The following is a 19,452-nucleotide window of genomic DNA, read 5'->3' as shown; positions in this document are numbered from 1 at the left end:
GAGCTGTATATGTCTATGCACATATATATGAATGTACACGTTTAAAATGGTTATGCTAAATACATTGTTTCTCTTGTTCTCCCACTCTCTCCCTCTGTCTCTCCTTGAGTGACTTTGGACACTTTTGAATTATCAACATTTAAGATTTGTCTCCCTCTCTTATTTTCTCTTATTTTCCCTCCCATATAAAAAAGACACCATTAAATGTTCTCTTCTCTTTATAATTAAGAAATAGTTGTATGTGTTTGTATATTCACCTTGATAACATTCGCACTTGTAATAAATATCTCTATAGTAGTTGGATGGTGCCACGACTCACTGCTATTTGTATATAGGTAATACTAAAATATAGTATGCTATGTATGCACAGGTAATCCTAATACACCATGTGCTATTTATTAACAGATAATACTAAAATACCATGTACTATTTATGTACAAGTAATACTAAAATAAAATAAGATGTGCTATATATGTACAGGTAATAATATACATCATGTGGGTTTTCAGTAAGTTTTGAACGTTCTTTGGAATCTAACACCTTGTCAGAAGTGTGTGCGTGTCTGTCTGTCTGTCTTTATGTATGTATGTAGGTATGTATGTGGACATTTTTTCTTACAAGGCATTTCAGGAAAAGAGAAGAATGCTAAGATCATGACATCAATATAAACGTAAATACCTGCGAATTGGAAATTAGTTCGAACAATCGCGTATAGCCTATACTCGAATACGAAACGAACACTTTTTTTATAGAAAATATTTTTACCTCTATCTTTACCTCTGTAATACAACAAAAGCTTTTCGGAAACGTATTCGAACGACATGTGATCGGTTTTATCTTTATAAACATAACCAAATATGGAACGCTTGCTCCTCTTTTCGTGGAAAAATGACTCATAATATTCCAAGTGCCATATAAACGTACTTAACTTGATGAGCAGCGTTTTAAAGGATTGCAACGCACAACGGCAAATATGAAACTGCCACTCCATGCAATGGTTTTGTTTTATGGTAAGACTTGATATACATTTCACAAGATGATCTGCTGCTAGATATAGACTACTAAAAGTTTTTATCCAACACCAAGGATATAGGAAATATTTCTCTCTTTCTCTCGTTTGATATAAACTTAGCCCACTATCTTTTTTTCTCTCAATTTTTCCACTATTTGGTCGCCACTTCAAAGAATAATATTCGGAGACAAATATTTTAATGAATATTAATATATTTATAGTGCCAAATTATTACTTATACATTTTACGATATTCAATATAACTTCTTTTTCAACCAATGTATTACTTATAAGTTGCCTTAACTTCAGCAGCAACAGGTCATTTCCCTATTCAATAAGACATTACAAGAAGACAAATTTATATTTTTGTATAGCTTTCACCAATTGTAAATGAATATGTTCAACTGAATCTGCACTATGAATTTTGAAACAAACAAGGAAATTGGGTTGTGATTAAATAAGTTTCGATTCGAATGATTTCATAAAATCGTTTGGTTTATATATTCAGATTTACATTTACAATTTCTAGAGCGTCCGCCTCGCATGCGGTAGGTCGTGGGTTCTATCCCCGGCCGAGTCATACCAAAGACCTATGAAAATGGTATTAACAGTTGCCTTGCTTGGCGTTCAGCATTAAGAAGTTAGTGTTAGGATTGTCGGCCTGGTGTCAGGATAATTTGGCTGCTGCATGATGCCCCAGGACTATACTTCACTATAAACTGCCACATAACAGACATCGTAGAGCTATGACTGAAAAACTGTTAAAGGTACGTTTGAAATCCAAATCACATCACATCACAATTTCTAAGGATGCTTTTTTTAACCTAACTAGTTGTATATCAGAGGATCTGTTTCAAATCAAACGAATTATACTACTATTTTTTGAAGATATCTTTTATTTTCGTGAAATTTTGGCCACTTGTGAAGGCTGTAGAGAAAAACGGACCCGAAAAGTTCCTATACAAAAGGTATTTAAGGATTTATAGGTTTTAAAATACAGATATGATTTCAAATAATAATAATAATAATAACATCATGTTAAATCTTTGACACAACCTTGTTTATTATGATTCTCATTTAAAAAATGAAAGAAATCTGTGCCTAAAAAGTACTTCATAAACATATCGTTATTAAATCTTTAACAAATTTATTTGTATTTTTTCCTCACAGCTGTTTGGGCAGCAGATTATTCCCATGCCTGCGATACGCAGAAATTAGGCCAGTGTCAGCAGAAGTATTTTGATTTCATCGCCTCACATAGAACTGAAAATTATGAGAAGTTAATTTGCAGGTATCGAATTTTGTGTTATTGCAGATTAACTCTTGTTTGAAACGAGAGTAAGAGAAAGGTCATTGCTTATTTCTACCACGCAATTTAATAATTTCTGCACCATGTTCAAGCTGTAATTTTGTTTTGAAAGAGGCAAATATACCCACTTAGAAATCACAGAAGAAACGCTGGCACAATTAAAGTCGACTACACAGCGGTGTTAAGTTATTGTAAACATATATAAAAAATGGAATTTACCAGAATATTTAGGTCGTATAGCAATCTATGTAACAATTCTTATTTTATTTGATATCGATGATAATCTCCTCCCTATTTCACATGTTTTCAAGTCCACATATTAGTTCATCTTTATCACAATGGTGTTGTTTGTATGGCCTCACTTCGTGCCACTTTTACCCTTTTGTAGATGACCGGATACAATTTCAGACCTTTCCGGGAAATTTTCACATACTTTTATACACATTATTAAACTTCTTGGTCATGTACCTTTTGGTCAAAATCTTGTCAGTACGAATGATTTGAAAAAAAGATTTGAGATAAACCAATGAATATTGATGACGAAAAGTTAACATAAATACATGTTTCTGTTTTTGTTTTTCTTTAAACAAAAGAAAGCAATGCAATCTGGACTAAAACGTCAAATATCTTATTTGCAGCGAATTTGTAATTCTCTTTCTCACTTATAGCTCTGACGTCACGGGTTACCTCAGATGTTTTTTTTAAAGAGGAACAAGCCTGTGGTGCTATCAGCCATTATCAAGCATCCATACCATATTCATCTTTGACTCAACTCGAAAACTACTGTGCTTGTTATGTTGTTATTCTAGGGTTTAACGCCATTTTCAGCACAAGATCGGCTATACATGGCGGCCAGTATTAATGGTGGAGGAAGAACCCTGGAAAACCCAGGGAAGAACCACCGACCAACGAGAAGCTACTGGCAGGCTTTCCCACGTACCCACGCTAGCCGAGCCTTGGACTCGAACCCACACAGACAGAGGTCAGATGGCAGTGATCTGTAATGGTGAGCGCTTTAGACCACTCGGCCACTCGGGGCCCCCTACTGAGCTAGTAACGGCCATCCTATTTCAAAAAGTAAGTAACTAATATTTTACGAAGTAATATTTTACAAAGTTAGTAATATGTTATGTTGAAAGAGAATTCAGTAAAGGGGTTAGGGGTGGGTGGGCTAAGAACTGTAGCTTTTCTGGTAACATGACACTCGAAATTCCTTCTCTCAGTGTTTATTGTTGATATTGATTTACTCTGCATCTATTGACTTTTCGGTTTATTTGACAAGAAAGACATAAACAGAACCCTTAAAACGTATCTTATCTTGCACCGAAGTTAAGCAAACATATCCTTAAACTTGTCTCTCACAAACTTTATCTCTATTTTTATATTTTCTGTAAGTTTTCGGATACAATAAATAATTATGAACTGAGTATTAATATTAAATAAAATATTAAAATCTCTGTGATTTGGTACGCATTGTCATCACGGGTATTTTAACTTGTTGTTGAAGGAGGTTACTACGTTCGTCTGAGATTTCCCTTGATATATATATATATATATATATATATATATATATATATATATATATATATATATATATATATATATATATATATATAGTCTCATTCAATTCATATGTTTTACAACTGCTTTGACAATTGACTTCTATAGACATTTTAAGAGCAATCTAAAACTATACTTTTCTCATTTCCATCATATTACAATTATTTGAGATAACACAACGATACATTATCGTGAGTGTCCCCCAACCCGTCCTTAATACAAAACTGTAGTTGTTCCACTGATTTTGTAGCCTATCGGTCTACGACTCTATTATTGTTTTCGAAAGTGGCATACATTTTCTACTCTTGTCTTTATAATGTTGAAAATTGTTTGATGTAGCAATTGTACTCAACCTTATCAAGCAAGCAAGCTATACCGTTCGTAGCAGCTGCTTAACGTTCTGATATTTTGCAGAATTAAACCAAAGAAAATAAATTATAATGCTTATTATTAGATCATTTGAGAAAAACAATTTTTTAAAACCACGCGTTTGTAGACGTACAAACCAATTCAAGTACATGCGCTTCCAAATCTTCATATTTCAGATGCAGCTGAGCAAACATTGCCGACAGTAGTGATCATCGTGGGGCTTTTGACGGCCCTACTTGTCCGAACATTTCCATTTTGAGATGGGCGAATACGTTATAGAAATTATACATACAGCCTTTAATAATGTTGATTTTTTATGTAGACTTACTAGAGCTTTATGATAATACAGACAGACAGACAAATGCAAAACACCCACACGCACGTATAAATCCATATTTCATACGCACCTCATTTCTATCCACTTTGCTTTACATGGACCCTTGACATATGTAACTAGTCGAAACAGTCCTTGCGTGTTGGCATCAGTGTTTTTGATAGACTTGAATACCTAACAGGTTACATCAAGAGCTCTCTCATCGGTCAATTGATTTCTCTTGCTAAAGGCAGTAACTCTTTCAAAAGATTGAGGGTACAAGTTTACAATACTGGATCGGCTGCTAGCTAGATATACCAAGTTTTGATGTGGGACAATGTGTATCAACGACCTTTGGCAAACAAAGATTGCCCACAGGTTGACAACGGTATTCAAACAGGATAGGAGACGTAGGCTGGTTCACTAAATTCAAATATACAAACTATTCAAATAGTAATATAGGATGCACTTCGACTGTACTTAGTTCAACATGTCATTTTACTGTATTACACAGAAAGGGTCATTACACGTGTAGAAAATGGCAACAGTGAATTCCTGATTTTTCTAATCCTAATATGATTCCGCAATATGACAAAATATTGTTGTCACCTCGCACACAAACATGCTTCTCAATTTCAGTATGAATCAGAATTCAAAGTTTTATATTTATGTTTTGTCGATATTATCCCAAAAATGACAATAAAAACGTAACTGCATTTTGCCTGTGTTTATTATTTAGTGAATGCCAAATACAACAATATTCAACAATATTCGGATCCTATCCCTTCCAATGTGATCTGATATGCATCATTTCAGATGTGAAGCTACAAAGATATAATCTACTTGTTGCATTGTATCACATAATTTGTCTGTCATATGTGCTAACTTATTTTTGTACTCAAATAAATTTGTGATTTTGGAATTAAAAAATGCGATTTTTTCCGAGTCTTTATTTAAGACTAATTGAAATTGTATTTCTGAGTACTGAAATCGGCCCTAGGTGGTGTGACCCTGAATTCCAGAACATCTGTGGACATTATTAGATACAGGAAAGCAGGAACAATATTTTTCAATCCACAATTTTCACAGACAAACTAAATCAGTTTAGATACATGTTTTTGGTAGAAGAAAACATTGGGATTACTCTGGTAGTTTCCCCCATCTTAACTTAAATTTCTCCAGTTGAGCATATAATTACAGATACTCATTTTAAATGGTTTCGGGGATATATTTTACTTCTACAGCCCTTTCAAGTTATATTAGAAATGTAAAAATGTGGTAAATATGTGCTTTTTTGTTTTGAATCGTGTCAGGACTCAAGGTCTTAAAATATATAACAACAAAAAAGTGAAACCTACAATATAAGTACAATCAACAACAAGTTTATGTCCCTAAAATGCAAAGTGAAAGTTCAAGAGATATATGCAATATTGATATCAAATTCCCCCAGAAATCCCAATGTTCTATACAAAGTGCAACAATATAGAATGTTCCGAATAAACTCCAATAAAACGGTATTGAATGTTCTAATTTAACGCAATGAATTACATCCGATTTCGACAACACATCTAATCTCTGATAACAATGGGATCCCCACAGACTGATCTAAAAGACGTACTAGTTATTTGAGTAGCATGAAAATAGGGCATTCGCCATTTTTAGGCCTCTTTGTACCCTGCCACCAAACTTAGCCTCTCCCCCCCATGACATAGTTAGCCCATATGTGACAGTTGCGTATTTATCAATTTTAATATTGCACACACGTGATTCAGCCGTAGGGAGGTAGAGTCTCGGCTTGGTGTCAGTGTTCCCAAATGGTTTCCAAAAATAGCCAACCTAGCCTTTCATACTACTTCTGGATACGGTATCGATCGATACTGCCCAGTAAACTCACAATGACAGTTGCTGTTTCGATCGATATCCAGTTCTCTGCGTGAAGATCTTTTTTTATTCGATTTTTGTGTTGGTAAATACATGCTGCTTTTTATTTGTGCTCGTAACTGCGTGTTATTTTAGATTTCTGCCAGCACAATCTCAAATTCGACAGCACTGACTATTTTACCTTCGATTGCCACCTAGTCGAATGTACTGATACAATTGAGACTGGTCTGTACAGGTGCTAACAATTCGGAATAGTTGGGTACTCGTAAAAGCAGTCACATCGAAATTAATTTGCTAGCACCATCAGAGACAAAGGTTATATTGAAATGACTCCAGCAATAATATCGATTTGTACAACTACGACGGTTGTTGTGGCCATGACTCCAGTTACACCAAAACCGTCAGTTGTTGCTACAACAAGACACAAATAGCGTCTACGATAAAACACGCACTTTTGTATTTTAAGATCATTGCTGTTCTCTTGGTAATTTCAGCTCGTATCTGTTGTTCCGCTTCGATTATTGTTTCACGTCGGTGGGACTGAGGGTCTGTCATAGTTTTTCTATTAATAGTTTTAACTGTATGACAGATAGACCTTCTCTGGTCTCATCATCAGGAGGAATACGCACATGCACTTTTGCATAAAGTTGTTACGTGTAGGTGCGATGATTCTAAGTTAGCCTCGGGTTGGTTGTGATATACCAATGTGATTCCAAATGGCAATTTATACTTGAATCTTAACAAAATTATATGACATACGAGGGTCTGGTAAAACCATTTTGACTTAGATATTCCTTGACAAGTGGAGCAAAATTGTTGTCGATGTTAAGATCCGCTGCTAGCTGCTCCAACACCCCGTCAGTAAATTCCACAATCACATCAGCGCGGTTAGATTGCATTTCTTACATAATAATGACAAAAATATAATCTTAAACACAAACGCCAAAAAGGGTTATGTACCCGCCATTATAAATGGTGATTCCTTCGAATTGAATTCGTCTCCGGTCGTTAATGATGCTGAAATTGCAATGGCGTTAAGAAAACAGTACTCTCCGGACTTATATTCATCATCATCATCAACATCATCATCATCATCATCATCATCATCATCATCAGTCCCGTAATCTGGTAGACTGTTGGAGCACCGCTAAGGACCGATCAACCAGCTTATTCCATTCCTCTCGACTTTCCGTCTTTTTCACTGAGTCGCTTATTGTCAAGCCTGTCCACTCTCGAATGTTATCTTCCCACCTCTTTCTCTGCCTGCCTCTCTTTCTTCGTCCTTGTACACTGCCTTGCAGGAGTATCTTGACAAGTCCTAATGATCGCGAGACATGACCATACCACTGCAGTTTACGTTTTTTCCACTGTGTTCAGGAGGTCTTCGTGAAGCACAATGGCTTGTCTGGTCCTTTGGCGTATGTTTTCCTTGGCGACGCAGTCTTTGTATGTGATGCCGACGATCTTTCTAAAATATGTCATCTCTGTTGATTTATATTTATATGGCACATAATCAAAACCAAGATGTCTCTTATCATTTATCTAAATTGCATTTGACATATTTATTTGGGTCTGGGTCTAGGTTGTTGGAATTCCCCGATAAATATGGCTCTGCTACCTACATATGCCACATTTGATTTTATAATTTTTAAAACAAGCCTTCTAATTATAACTGAGATTTTATCTTGCAAACATCTGGAACCTTGCAGATTGAATGTTTCTTTTAGGCAACAGTAAATCATTTGGGCAGAACATGTTTTATTCAAATTACTTATTCACTGGAAATACAAGCTGCTCTTCAAACATAGCATTCTTTGAAATATAGACTTGGATTCATAATGAAATTTCAAATAAGGATATATTCTAGTATTGTATTATTGTGATTCAACTAAAGACTGTAGGTGCATCACCACTACAAGGGCCGCCACAGGAACATCAACACTTACAGTGTTAGATTATTTAATCTGGGTTTCCACTAAAGATTATTCAGAACTTTAATAATTAGGACTTGTGTCTGTAATTATCGAATTATTTGGGATTTAATTCGCAATACATTAAGTTCATTTTAATTGCAATTAATAATACAATTCCAATAGATCGCAATGTTATTATTAGGCCCAATTCCTGTACCTTTGTGATAAGATCTAAAATGATGCTTGTATCATATGAATAGTCTATCCAATAAGGATTATTTTAAGCGACGACAATGATATAATGTCTGTGGATGCCAACTATAAAAGTCAAGTTATGTGATATCTGTTGGTTTACATCATTTATTACCTGCACGGCGAGAGTGATAAAGTAGAATGTAATTTAACTTGTAGCCAACTGCTGAGTAGAATTTACCCATGCGCATCTTTCTTAGAAAAATGACGTTATGTTTTCCAGGCTTCAACAATGGATAACGTAGAATCATACAGATTAAACTCACCTTAAGTATCACCAATATTAATCTGTATACCAATTTTGATTGAAATCTGGTAAAAATGTATATGGGATTTGTCGGAACAATATGCACCATAATCCTCCCAAACCATTTGTCTCACAGTGGATATATTTGTTGTTTTGCCCTTTAGTTGACTTTGGTTTCTGTTTATTGCTTCGCAAGCAAGCGTTTGATATTGAAATCTATTCTCGATCAAAGTAAAATCTCTATTGAAATCAATTACTATCTGAATTGATTTTTAAGCCCAGTGGATATTTTCAACAAAACTAATGCGGCTTTATTGCGTTCTTTGATATGAAACCCAAGAGGTTGCATTGGTGCGAGTTTAAATTTTAGATACCTAATGGAGGATGTTTATAACTGAAGAATAATTAGCGAACTTACTTTTTGTTTATGTTGGGTTTTGAGTTGTCTTATGTTTTTACTTCCGTTAGATCATGATATAATTATTACACGAACTTTGAACTTTAGCCTAATGTATCTCTGCGTAGAAAGTTGCATTCCTAATCACAATAAGACCCCATTTAAAACGGATTGCATTCCTAATCACAACAAGATCCCATTTAAAACGGATTGCATTCCTAATCTCAACAAGGTCCCAGTTAAAACGGATTCTACTACAGTCACAGACGTCTGTATCCTCACAATTCAGGCCAGATTTTTGTCACTATTGTTGTTGAAGTTCACAAGAAAATTTAAAAACGAAATAGAAGTATGGGTGTATAACAAAATCTTCTCGGATAAGGTACCCCTAGAAGAATGAAAGATAGGACATAGACCCCCTCCAGCAGACTAAGGGGAAAAAAGAACTGTACCATATGATCAATATACCCCAGATTTAAGGTAATTATGGAATTTCATGTTTATCCAGTAAAATTATGTCTTAGATTTTAAGGATTTTCCAAAATAAAACAACACTGGACAAATACAGTAAATGTAGGTGACAAAAACATGTGAGAGTGCAATTAGTCCTTAGATGAAAACGTTCATTAGGCAGTTTAGTTTTCTTGTCTGTCAAGATCTAACATCTAATCCGCACAATATACGTCACTCAAGGGAAGTCGACAGAAAACGTCAAAGGGCCTAGGTCGGCATAAGAAGATGTATATTTCAAACGTTAGAACTTAGACTCGTCTCTATCATATGTCGAGTGTGTCATTTGTTTCTAAAGAAAGACATCCTATTATTTCTTGCAAAAAATAATTTTAATAATGACCATGATCTAGTTTCCCAAAGGAAAATTCATAATTCTACCGTCATCTAAATTTTTAAAATGTATCAGATCACCATATAAACACAATTATCGAGTAAAAGTGAAAAATAACAGACCCTTGTCCCACAACATCAACCCCAACCATGAACCACAAAAGAGGCAAAATAAAACAATTAATTAAAGAAAAATAAAATCTAGAGTGTGCACAACCTCTTTACCAACTCAAGCGAAAGAAACAGCAGTCTCGCCAGTAATCTACGATGTTATATTTTAAAATTTAAGTTCTTTAACATAGACAATAAACTGAGAAGGGAAGCAAACACAAGCTACAAAGTAGAATAATACAAAGCTTAAAATTTCGTCAATGTAACATCAGATAAAAGTTCAGAGCCATTGCCAGATGTAGGAATACTTGGTTGGTTAATTGAAATATGTATAAATAGTGGTTTGGTAAACAATTATTAATTCCTCTTTTAAGGATAATCTGTGGAATCATTACAATTATGTTCAGACATAATTTGTGTGTAATTATTTATTTATGTAAACTAATCACAAGAATTACAAAGTGCCCATTGACTTTTTGGACTCAGACACTACTCTTGGATTTCTAAAAACTTATAAAAATACATTCTTGATCTTACCATTTTGGTAAATTCAAGACAACTGGAATTCTGTCTATCTTAACATTCTATTAATTTGATTTATGATAGGGCATTTACGATTAATTGGGATTTAAATCACGATACTGTGTTTCTAAACTGTTCACTTTGTAACTTAGAGAAGTAAATTATTTATTGATTTACTAAACTTGTTGGTTTCGCTTCTTTCTGTTGCATAGCTTATAAACTGGAATCATAACAAATTATACTAATAAAGTTTTATCTTCTATAAATTTAAAAACAAACCGATCAGTTCTAGGTTAGCAAGTCAGTTACAGTAGAATTTACAAGGTTAATATCAACCAGTTGGGCGACTCATGCTTCCGATCATCAATACAAAATGAACATTTAGCTTCATATAAAGAATTGAACCTCAACATGCAAAATTCATTTTTGTTTGTTAAGAATCCATACCGATATTTTTGAAACGTTATTTGCCACTTTAACTTCCGATCTGCTTAAGAATTGGCCATTGGATTTTCGGGGTGTGGGATTGTGCCACCTGAATTATTTTTCAAAAAATCTGTCCCTCAAATACCTTTCAAAATATCATTTTTGATATATAGAAGATTAGCCTGCTGTATCCATTATATTAGTTTAAAAGTACATCGTGACATGGAGGTAAAATAAGACAAGTAAACCAAGATTGGAAGAATCTCCATCGCCCCAAAGTAAATGGTCACTAACATGGTAGTTGCATTCAGATACGCATATCTATTGATGTGAAGCAAGAGAATTTTCAGAGTCGTCAAGCTATGTCGGTTTACCTTATAATCATACAATCTCCAGTAGCGGAATGTACATGTCCATATTCAGCTGTTGTTTATATATATATATATATGTATTATGTGTTTCATTTTTTGTTCATGATTGGAGATTGTTAGGATCGTTTTTGTAAGCACATTGCATAACTTCAGAAATTACAGCAACCGAGACTCAATGATGAATTCGGTTAGGAAGTTGGATCCTTTGCTCAGCTAGCCGTTTACAGAGCCTTGACTGAGTACTGGCGGGGAACATAGTTCCTCGCTAACGTAGTGCTCCCCGCCAGTACTCAGCCAAGGAAATCTCAAGGCTGGGGAATCAAAGGATCCAACTTGTAAGCCGAATTCATCATCGAATCCAGGTTGCGTGCCACAACCAAGAGCAGCCCCCATGCGTCGGTGTCCTCTGACTTTCAAGCTATTCGACATGCCCTACGAGTTTTACAACTTAACATCGAGGGTTTCATAGCAGCCGAAAGAACCGTCATCATCACTCTGGCTCACCGTCATAATGGTGACATAATTTGTATGTAGGAGACTTACGTAGCAGACCAGATTGCAGGACGATACGTCATTGGAGGATCTGCCTTCATCTCATCAACTCCAGATTCCAAACACTCGCCGTGAAACGTATGCACGCTGTGACATTGCTGATGCCTCTCCAGTTTCTTTGACCAGATTCTGAAGAATGACCCCTTCTGACCCACGACTCCAAGCAACTTTGGGAACTTTCATTCTGCAAGATCGCAAAAGGACTATTCACGGGACCTCTGTTGGGTCAGTTCCATCGGTAACCATCCATAGCCATTTAGTCAAACAGGTCTTGCCACGCAGTTTGCACAGACCAATACTTATCCATACTGGACGTCAACTGCCGACTATACACAGCTCTCCACAGCATCGTTGTAACGTCCACAAAACAGACTGGACGAAGTAGAGTCACATTTTGGAGCGTAGCACAGTCACCATCTCGCAGCATCCCAATCAAGGAAGCTTAGCACCGCTTCCAAAAAGACATATTCAAGGCAACCACTCAGTCCTAGCTCTGACTACGTTTGTTGAAAACGGTTTTCAGATAAACCTTAAAAGTGGAGTTGATTTCCTTGATGGAACAGCGGCATATGACACTGTCTGGCATGAAGGGCTGTTTTTGAAAATGTCTAGAGTATTTCCGCACTGGATAGTTGAGACTATCAAACTGTTCCGTCGCGACAGGACACTTCAGAGGGCAGATCCGAAAGAGCTGCAGCTCGTGGAGATGTCAGACTAATGGAATCCCACAGGGGTTCAATATTTGTATCAATGACTTGCCTGAAACACAGTCGCGCAAGTTCATGTATGCAGACGACATTGCTCTAGGCACCCAATGTTGTTCATTTACTGCCCTTGAGAAGGTGCTGAAGAAGGACCTGGAGGAAATGATGGACTTCTTCAAGAACTGTCGTCTAAAGCCAAACTTAAAAAACAGTCTCCAGCGTCTACCACCTTTACAATGCAAATGCAAACCGTGAGCTTTGCATCCTCCTCAGTGGGGAGCAAACAAAACATGACCCGACATCAGCATACCTTGGTGTGTCTCTGGACAGATCACTGACATTCTACATCCACCTGAACAAAAATGCAGAACAATTGAGCACTCGAAACAACATACTCCGCAAACTGGCTGACTAAACCTGGGGCACTAGTGCTCTGACACTCAAGACATCACCACTGACCCTCTGTTATTTGACAGCCGAGTAGTGGGCTCCTGTGTGGGCGTGATCGCGATACCAGACTAATTGACGTCCTGCTCAACACAACAATGCGCACAATCTCCGGAACACTACGTTCTACTCCTCATTAATGGCTACCTGAACTCAGCAACATTCTTCCTCCACATCTCCGTCGACAGGACGTAACCATAAAACAACTGGCTAAGGTTTATGCCAGTGAGAAACTTTCACTGTACATGAACAATACGTCACATCCAGCAGTCCGTATGGCTTCGAGACATCCAATCTGGTAAGGTCCGTTGTCAGAGGATGTTAGAGCTATTTCGGCCTAGCTTCAACCTTCCACAACATCTGGGGACCACGCTGAACTGTTTCTAGACAGGACACGGTCGTTGTTTAGTCAACATTGCCCGATGGGGCAATGCCACTGATCACTGACTCTTCCTGTAGTTGTGGTGGTCAACATACCATGTCAAACAAAGTGAACAACCGTCCACTGAAAAAGTTCCCAGGTGGACTGCAGGCTCTGCACCTTGCTGACGACGACGATGTTAAATGGCTGTGCATTCACATCACACGATAAATAAATAATAGTATCATAAATTTATTTTAATTTGCTTAAACATGTGTATGTGGCCCTTTAATCTTATAATATATTGAAATGATCGTTTTGACGAATTTGATGGGATATGAGTTCATGTCATTTGTTTCCATCTTGGAAAGTCTGGTCACATGATTTCTGATTAGGCGACTGTTAAAGGTCCTGAGCTTGTTGACAGGTTCTGGAAATCAACATTAGATCTTCATTCTGGTTCTGAAATTATGTCTTACCGTTTTATACAAGGAAGTGACAAACATGATTAATTCATTAGTTATTCCTATCTTAAAAATCTGTAGAGATAACAGTCCTTCATTTTGTTCAACTATTTTTTCAGAGGATATCTTTATTTCAATAATTCATTGGAATTACAAAGTGATCATATACTTTGCGACTAAATATGTTTTGGAATTTCTGTGAATTCTTTTAAAGACTTTTTCGGATTATGAGTGATACTGCAGGACTATTCGAATATTAGAAGATGTTTAAGGAATCAGATCTAGATTGGTAGAACCATTGCATAATGTGTAGGGAATCAGATCTAGATTTCTACAACTATTGCATAATGTGCAAGGAATCAGACCTAGATTGGTACAACCATTGCATAATGTGTAGGGAATCAGATCTAGATTTGTACAACCATTGCATAATGTGTAGCGAATTAGACCTAAATTGGTACAGCCATTGCATAATGTGTAAGGAATCAGATCGAGATTGGCTGTTGTTGTTGTTGTTGTATGGTTTAACACCATTTTTCAGCACACGATAGGCTATTCATGGCGGCCAGTATTACTGGTTGAGGAAGAACCCGGGAAATTACGTGTAAGAAATCAGACCTAGATTGGTACAACCATTGCATAATGTGTAAGGAATCTGATCTAGATTGGTACAACCATTGCATAATGTGTAAGGAATCAGATCAAGATTGGTACAACCATTGCATGATGTGTAAGGAATCAGACCTAGATTGGTACAACCATTGCACAATGTGTAAGAAATCAGATCTAGATTGGTACAACCATTGCATAATGTGTAAGGAATCAGATCTAGATTGGTACAACCATTGCATAATGTGTAGGGAATCAGATCTAGATTGGTACAACCATTGTATAATGTGTAAGGAATCAGACCTAAATCCATACGACCACTGCAGCTGTGTAACAGTTGAGGAGTTTGAAGTTTTAAACCACTCAAACCTTCTTACGGAATGGATCGTCGACTCTTGCTAAATCACCTCGACCTTACCAACCAATGAAAATGTTGAATATGTATAGTACTAAACCGATATAACCCTGCCAATCAATGAAAAAGTAGAATCTGTTTAGTACCAAACCACTGTAACCTTGCCAACCGATTGAAATGCTGAAATTGTATAGCACCAAAACCATTGCAACCTTGCCAACAATATGAAATATTGATCCTGTATAGTTCCAAACCACTGCAACCTTGGCAACCAATGGAAATGTTGAATATGTATAGTACCAAACTACTGCAACCTTGCCAACCAATGAAAATGTTGTATCTGTATAGTACCAAACCACATCAACCTTGCCTACCAATAGAAATGTTGAACCTGCATAATATCAAACCACTGCAAACTTGTCAACCAATGGAAATGTTGAATATGTATAGTACCAAACCACTGTAACATGTCCAACCAATGAAAATGTTGAATCTGTATAGTACCAAACCACAGCAACCTTGCCAGCAAATGAAAATGTTGAACCGGTTTAGTACAAGCCACTGCAAACTTGCCAGCCAATGGAAATGTTGAATCTTTATAGCAACAAACCACTACAACCTTGTCAACCAATGGCATTGTTGAATGTGTATATTATCAAACTACAGCAACTTTAAGCTAAATGGAAGTATTTAGTATGAATAGTATGTATTGTACTTGCTAAAAGACTGTAAACGTGTTAAACCGAGTGACAATCGCAGTCAGTAAAGTGCTAAAGCACTATACTCTTGAATCAAATGGATATATTGAGTACTTATATTGCTAAACCATTGTAACCTTGCCACAATTATAAATGTTTAGTCTCTATAGTGCCAAACCACTAAAATCTTGCGACCAAATGGAAATGTTTAATCTGTATAATCTATATATAGCTAAAGAGACCTTTCTAACCAAATGGAAATGTTGAGTTTGTATAGTGCCAAACCACTGTCAACATGCCTCGAAATGGAAATGTTGAAACCATATAGTACCAAACCAACGTAAATTTGGCAGAAAATGAAAATGTCTAAACCATAGTGTCATTCCGCTGTAACCTTGCCACCAAATGAGACTGTTTAGGTTGTACATTGCGCGCTAAACCATAGTCGGGTTAATACAGTTGTTCCTAAATCGTTTAGTAAGGAAATTCCTAGTCTAGCACATGAAACTCCATTAGGAGTAAATACGATTGGTCACATAAACTTAAATCATTTGTATTGGCTTCAAATTAAAAGTGGTACTTCTGATTTGTATCACTCTTGTTAAATGGTAGGAAACCAAAATCAGAAGATAGATAATACTCATCGACAACCTATTCCTGCATTGGACGAACCATTTAGCAGAATATTGGTAGAGTGTATCAGCCCTTTTATTAAGACTGTCAGGCACAGAATACGTATTAACCATAATGTGTGACTCTACATCATTTCCACAAGCAGTTTTTAAAAATACAGTTAAGACTAAAAACCGTAGTTTTTGTACACTTTACCAACGCAATGATCTCCTAATCAAATCTATTCAATTACATCAAGGGTATGTCTGGAAATTCCCACTTTTGTCCTAATCAAATCTATTCAATTACATCAAGGGTATGTCTGGAAATTCCCACTTTTGTCCTAATCAAATCTATTCAATTACATCAAGGGTATGTCTGGAAATTCCCTACAAGTTCTGTATGGATTAAACATTTAACTCTAGAAATATTCTGCCTATAGCCCTGAAAGTCAATGTACATTCGAAAAAATACTTCTGACTATGACGAATATGATACTGTCATATTTCTTTGATACCGGAAAAGATGAGGATGAGGGCGTTAATTTGCTCATGTTTACCTTGCGATACTCTTTGAGGTTTGTTCCTTTTGCATTAGGATTTTGGATTTACTGTCCTTGGACCATTGAAGTTATTAAAAGAGAAACTTATTTCAACCGAAGATTCAGAGATTAATCTTCTTGATTTGTGTCCCTGCTTTAACGTATAATCTAGCAAAGACTTGTGAAGAGGAAGAATAATATTCGCTCTGCTCAATCAAAAATGAAAATAAGTTCTGAAAGAAACACAAACGAAAGGAGTCAACCTGGTGAAAAGGTTATGTCTCTTTTGCCCAAATCTCTAAATCTTCTTCAGCATAAATACTAATAAATAATATGGTCCTTACACGCGCAATTCCTGTGAGTTAAATTTTATATATGTAGGAATTTGGTTTAACAAGTGTTCGAAACCTTTTACAAGAAAAGATTGAATTGAAATATGTGAATATAAGCTCATGTGTTCAGATGTTCAACAAATCAAAACTACTCTGATTTTCAAAATGGAGGTTCTAAACCTGTGATAACAGCAGCCTTAGAGGACGAATCCTCTCAGACGGGAATGTTTGGAAAAGGAAATTCAATCCTTTTACATAATTATTTTATTGAACCAGATAAATATTTTCTGAGCTCATCTTGTGTCCTTATGCCGAAACCAGATAATACATAATGCTAATAGAAAAGTGAACAATGTCACCAAAGCAGATTTATTTCCAACACCAAGAATATATGACTGCGTTGGCAAAAATAGAAAAACAAAATATGTTGAAAGGATTTTGGTAAATTCCATGTACGGATAGAGCAAAATAAAATTCGGCCTTTGCAACTCCGATCATCTTTTCCAACATAAAGCGATACCATTTGGATTGAAAAGAATTCACATTCAACATCCCTAAGTTTAATGAACATGGTAACATCTCCAATTGATGAATGTGATGGGTATATCGATGTTGATATTATATCTAAGGACGAATGTAAGGACGATTGTAAAGATTACATCAAAACCATTCGGAATTTCTTTGATTGACTGAGTGATGCAACTTTGATTATTAATGTAGGTACAAATTAGTTTGTCGTGCTTGTCTTACGTCTTGCAGAATATGGCCAAGCTAAACCTCTAAAAGTTCGTGCTAAGGCTCTCTCTCTCTGAATTCCAGTACACATGAACACATCAGTTAAAAGCAGTGCCTGCTAATAAAAAACATTGTTGTTAATTTTGGTTATGTCTGGGTACTATCGTAAATATTATTGAAATATTTCCTTAATAGCTAAACCCTGACCACTTTGTTGAGTAAGAAAGCCAGGGAGGAATGTTTGATTTTAATATTGGCTTTGGAACCTATTTTGAAATGTACGTTAAATCCAGCTCCCTCTCAAATTTTAGTATTCAGTAATCACAATCCCCTTACTTTCAGCAACACAAACAAACATCAGAGATATCTGAGATGGAGACTTTGATATAGGAGGGTTTTAACACTGAATTTAGACACATGAAGGGGAAAGAAAATCTGATCGTAGACACACTTTCACGTGTAAAGAAGTTTAATATTGCTTTAATTTGTATATATTTGATATAATTGTGTTATTAGCTTCTCATATTCATGTTTGAGTAATATGCAAACGAAAACGTTAGTGAATAAATTTATGTTTTCTCATGAAGGGAGGTGCTATGCGTATCTATATTATACCTTTTACTATTTAGCTTTTGAAGATTGCTATGAATAGGTATTTACGATCCATAATATTAATATATATATAATAAAAGTTAACATCAGTCTGCATATTTGTGTAACGTCGTGTTTACATTTAATTTGAGAAGAAACATTTGTTTATGACTATTCATTAGAATTACAAAGTGTTCATTGGACTAAAATGTTATTCTTGGATCATTGTAATTTTATTCACAGAGTTCTTGCTAATGCCATTGTGATATACAAAGACTGTTGGCTCATCAACACATTCAGGGACCTGGAATTCATTTAAAACGCTCGAATCGTTTGAATTTTAATAGAATGTGGTAAGAATATTATGAATTCAAATCACAATATTGTAAGTTCCTCTTACATTTTAACTGTAGGATTTAGAACATTATTTTGTCTGAAGAGTTTGCTTCTTTTTGTTGCTTGTTGTATACCCATATAGTCGTAACACCATATACTGCTAAAGCACTGTAATCTTGCGAACCAGATACAACTTTTAGTCTATATTGTGTTAAACCACTGTAATATTGTCACTAAACAGAAATGTTGAGTCTGTATAATGCTGAACGTCTGGAACATTCCAACAAAAGGAAATATCAAGTCTGAATGAGACCAAAATTATACCCCTTCTCGTCGCTTAAAATGTATACTAACTGATGAACGAACGCATTAAACGAAATCATAATCTGCAACACTGAATTATTTTGCCAGCGTGGGAATGAAATTCAAATAAAACAGTTTGTAAAAATTTAGATATCAGGCCATCCTAGAATTCACGTGCTTAAAAATATGATACAGGCATATATATTAAATGCAAGGAAATAGGTGATTCTAACAAAGGACGTCCATCTGATTGAGTAAGAAGCTATTTAAGTACAGCGTGTCACATT

At 35.7% G+C, this 19,452-nt stretch overlaps 2 long non-coding RNA genes across 2 annotated transcripts; both read left to right on the top strand.

The window, feature by feature from the left end:
* Window positions 1-920: 920 nt before the first annotated feature.
* LOC149802408 (uncharacterized) lies at window positions 921-3,366 on the top strand. The gene is made up of 3 exons (XR_016419906.1): window positions 921-1,010; window positions 1,541-1,778; window positions 2,182-3,366. It is a non-coding gene; the product is annotated as an uncharacterized LOC149802408 (long non-coding RNA).
* On the top strand, window positions 3,367-5,492 carry LOC149802407 (uncharacterized). Its single transcript, XR_016419905.1, has 2 exons — window positions 3,367-3,397; window positions 4,426-5,492. It is a non-coding gene; the product is annotated as an uncharacterized LOC149802407 (long non-coding RNA).
* The last annotated feature ends 13,960 nt before the right edge of the window (window positions 5,493-19,452 follow it).

The sequence above is a fragment of the Sinohyriopsis cumingii genome, chromosome 3, assembly GCF_028554795.1.
Source record: "Sinohyriopsis cumingii isolate HCF-2022 chromosome 3, ASM2855479v2, whole genome shotgun sequence".
NCBI classification, from domain to species: Eukaryota; Metazoa; Mollusca; class Bivalvia; order Unionida; family Unionidae; genus Sinohyriopsis; species Sinohyriopsis cumingii.
This window is presented reverse-complemented; position numbering and strand designations above follow the sequence as displayed.